Raw genomic sequence first — 4,611 nt, forward strand, 5'->3', positions numbered from 1 at the left:
GTCTCTGAGAATGCTGGCAGGGCATCCTCTCCTTGGCAGTCCATAAACACCTACATGAGCCAGGCATCAGCTGTCCAAGCATCATTTGTCATCCTAATTCTTCTGTGACATCATTACAGATATTTCCTTAGAGTTCAAAAACAACTAAAATGTCCCAGTTGCTCCCTCCCCACGAGTTTTCTTACATACTCAAGTTTCAGCCTCCTCAGCTGCCACATGCATCTTAAAAATATATATGAGGGTCAAATCTTTGCTTTTCCAAACTGTCAGACAAAATTCATTTTCCAGGATTATAGACCCTTTCAGAATTTTTTAGTTATCCTTGGCTGAACCCTTATGAATTGCATAATAATAAAAAATTGAACTAAAGGAACCTCATGACCTTCAACAAGGATAAAAGACAAAGAAGATAAAGGAATAAAACATAAATTTCCAAAGAAAAAGTGTTTTCGTAAGCTTTATAATCTTTGGGGTATTGATTTTAAGAACAAAACAAAACAAAAATTAAAAACAGACCTCACTTTATGTCATATGTGTTGTGCTGGTGTGCCCACAGTTTAAACATACAGAAGACTTACTCTTCAATAAAACAACACAATCCTTATATTACTCAAAACTACACTATACAGACTCTAGACTGAGCATCTATTTATTGCTGTGTAAGGATGCTACCAGAGACTTAGTGGTGATTTATCATCATCTCCTGGTCCCTGTGGTACAGAAGTCTGGGCCTGGGTTAGCGTGGCCTCTTGATGTAGGATCCTATAAGGGTTGCCAGGATGATATCACCAAGCTGAAGTCTCTCAGAGAGCTGGACAGTGGCCAAGACATTATTTATATGTCCTTAAAGCAGCAGGGCTGAGATCCAACTCCTGCCCTGCCCCCAGTAAGGTGCCCTTCATGTAACTTTCCTGATACAGTCAATGACATCTCCGCAATCTTTCCAGTGACTCAGACAAAAAAAAATTGGGTTCTTCCTATATTTTGTGGTCTCTGAGACCACGAGGGCCAACAGAGAGTCAATCCAGGTGAGGCAAGCTTGAATTTGGGTTCAACATGACTCAGTAGCCTGTGTTGGTTCAAACTTCAGGAGTCAGGCACTGGGTGGTTTGTTGTAAGCATATTTAAACACAGCACAATTTGGGGGAAAGTTTCCTGATAAGAATTAAGTCAAGTGCTGCTTGTGTGCTCTTTCAGTGTGGACCTAAATGCCCCCTTTGTGAAGCAGCAGCTGAGGAGATGCCGGTGCTCGCCATGGCCAAAGAGAAAGCCAAGGAAGGATTCATGACTGAGAAAAAAAATGATAATATTAATTTGAAGATGGTGAGGCAGGATGGTTCTGTGGTGCAGCTTAAGATTAAGAAGGGTACATCACTTAACAAATTAATGAAAGCCTATTGTGAATGACAGGGTTTGTCAACGAGGAAGCTCAGATTATGCTTTGATGGGCAACCAATCAATGAAACAGACACACCTGCACAGTTGCAAATGGAGGACAAAGATATGATTGATGTGTTCCGGCAGCAGATAGGAAGTGTCTTCTAAAAGGGGAAGCTGCTGCTTTACTTCAGAATTTTGGTATAGACCAAGAATACATTTTCAACTAGAAAGCCGAAATTTAGTTCCTCCACATCCTGATGACTACAGTATAGTTTTCTCTATTCTCTCATTTCCCTGTCCCCATTTCCTTCTTGTACTTAAAGTAACTGGTTTATGTGGACAAGCATATTGCTCTTCTTTTCATTTTCTTTTTTGAAACCGAATGGCCAATGTTCTGTGTTGGTTGATATCAGATGGAGATGGTTCAGGGGGAATTCCTAGTTCTGTGAAAATCTCCCCCTTTCTCCATTAGTGGCATGCCCATTCAGTTCTTATCTTTATATTCTGGTAACTTATCTTCCTCTCATTGTTTTAGCAAAAGAACCCAATGACATAAGATCCTTGCGTACCTTGTTAGATTGGAGGATTTTAATGTTTTTCATTAGTAAAACCAAGGACAATTTTATAACTCTTTCGTATGTAGCTGTTACATGTAGGGCAATATGTCTTTTAGTAGGGGTAAATTACCCTTGAACAAAATGATCTTAGATGGTGTTCCCTTCAAGTCAAATGTCTTGTTTAAATAAACTTCATGGGTTATTTTGTTGTTTTGGTTTGGTTTGGTTTGGGGTTTTGCTTGTTTTTTTGAGACAGGGTTTCTCTGTGTGATTGTGGCTGTCCTGGAGCTCACCCTGTAGACCAGGCTGGCTTCAAACTCACAGAGATCCACCTGTGTCTGCCTCCTGAGTGCTGGAATTAAAGGCGTGCCCCCCCCACCACAGGCTATAAACTTCTTGTATAAAAGGAAAAAAAAATTAACTCAATCCCATGCATGCAACAAGATTGACATATTGAAACGTTTTACGAAGTACACATGACCTCTTCCATAAAGATGGGTTCTATTGGCTGAGAAACAATGCTCAAGCTAAAAGTCTAGGGAGAATGATTGAAATAAGAGTCTGGGGGAGCCAGGTGTGGCCTGGCCATACAGATAGTGCAGAGGTCACCAGGGTATTAAGCACATCCATTCCCAGCCTTCTGTATAAACAGCAGGTTGTGGAGAGACAACCAAGAATGTTTTACATTCTTAGTTCCCCTAGTGCTCATCTATGAGTACAAGGACCTTGTGCCCTCTACACTTATATTCCTCTCTCTCCTTCCAACCCTGCTTCTAACCTATCGGTAAATCCCCACCCTACCTTCAAAATGTACTAGCAGCTACCATTCTCACCCTGTACTGCTACTGCTCTCCCAGCCACTTGGGCCTCCACAGCTGGATTAGGACCCTGTAATAACCTTCTACTCAAGATCTTAGCCATTCAGGTTTTGGTAATTTTTAACACGGGGTCCCAGAGGGACCATGTCAAAATGTTAGTCATTTCTTCTCAAAACATTCTATCGTCTCTCTCTCTCTCTCTCTCTGATTACGAAGCACAGTTGTCCCTTGGTAGCAAAGCCTTGCATGTCCTAGTTCCCATTCCTCCTCTAAATGGTCATCCCCCAACCTTGGCTCCAAGGCGCCAAGATTTTTGACATAAGAAGTCAATAAGGAAAACCCAATCCATGCTCTAGGGAGAAGCCAGTATACTGCTAGGGCCTTGTGAGGGTTTGTGAAGAGGGCAAGAATGATCAAATCCATCATCCACGCCCAGGAGGTGCAGAACAAGGAAAGGGGAAAAGCTGTGGCACTGGATTTCGTTGAGATGAGCCTCATCAGCAACCTTGGTAGTTGATTCTTCAGGGATGTGTGGCTAGAATCATCGAGTCTTGGGGGCTGCAGAGATGGCTCAGTGGTTAAGAGCACTGACTGCTCTTCCAGAGGACCTGAGTTCAATTCCCAGCACCCACATGGCAGCTCACAACTGTCTGTAACTCCAAGATCTGACACCCTTACACAGACACACATGCTGGCTAAATACCAGTGCAAATAAAAATAAAAATAACTTAAAAAAAAAAAAGAATCATCGAGTCTTGAAAAAAATGAGGTAGGAATATGAAAAGGTAAAGGAGAACTCAGTCACAGCTCACGAAGAGTTCTGCTCTAAGATGAGTGGAAAACTGGGTTAGTGGGAAACTCAAGATAAAATATGTAAGTGTGTGTAGGTGGGCTGTGCAGCCTGTATTTGTGGGTGTGTCCACAGGTATGTGTGTTCAAGCGTACGTGAAAGATCAGTAGAAGGTGTCCTCCAGTCCCCTTTCTCATTTTTGAAGCAAGATCTCACTGATTCAGTGAGGCTAGCAAATCCAGGGACCCTCCCTTGTCTTCCTCCTTAGCACTGGGATGACGGATGCACAGAGCCAAGCCAGCGTTTCCCATGAGGGCTTGGGAGGGCTGTTCTCCACCCATATGAAATTATGATAACAAATTAAATGTGAATCACGGGTGCATTCTGTGGTCCAAATTATTCAGCTCTGAAGGTAAAAGTGTCTCATAGAGAGATGCATAGATGCAGAATTAGCACTTTCCTGAGGCGTTTATGTGTAGGGAGTAAGAGACAGTTCAGTAGAGAACAGACGTCAGGAGGGGGCGTTGTATAGGAACAGGGGTTCCAGCATAGCAGAGGTCAAAACAAGGAAGGCTGAGAGAGAGACAGGATACAGGAAGAGACTGGATGAAGTGGAGGTCATTGTGCTTGGAAACTGTCTGATTAGGATTTCAGAGGACCCTACCATGGTGGAGAAGACTCAAGTAGGGTGACAGAGCAGAAGCAGGAGCCCCAGAGACTGATGGATAGTACTAAGGATGTCTTAAATCTGAAAATCTGGTAAAATACAGAGCTGGGGTCAAGCCTAAGAGAAGCTGATGGGTAGCTCTGGGGCATGACCAGGGTGGTCCATATATTTTTCCTGTGTTGCCACCATGGTTTTGATATTCTAGCCAAGGAGAGGAGCTGGGAAGCCTGGGAGGTCACACTGATGGATGTGCCACTTTGAGGTTGTGACCCCTGAGGCTCCAGCAGTGAAAAGCCACCCAGAAGAATTGAGATTAAAGAGAGGAAGGACATACCACTGGCTGGCTGTTCCTCCAGGGCAATCAGAGTTGACTGGCTTCTCTGGAAATAAGCCACATGG

At 43.3% G+C, this 4,611-nt stretch overlaps 1 pseudogene; it reads left to right on the forward strand.

Moving 5' to 3' along the window:
- The first annotated feature begins 1,254 nt into the window (after positions 1 to 1,254).
- On the forward strand, positions 1,255 to 1,545 carry LOC129678896 (small ubiquitin-related modifier 2-like; annotated as a pseudogene).
- Positions 1,546 to 4,611: the final 3,066 nt, after the last annotated feature.

This window comes from Psammomys obesus, unplaced genomic scaffold, assembly GCF_907164565.1.
Source record: "Psammomys obesus unplaced genomic scaffold, mPsaObe1.curated_primary_1811, whole genome shotgun sequence".
Classification (NCBI taxonomy): domain Eukaryota; kingdom Metazoa; phylum Chordata; class Mammalia; order Rodentia; family Muridae; genus Psammomys; species Psammomys obesus.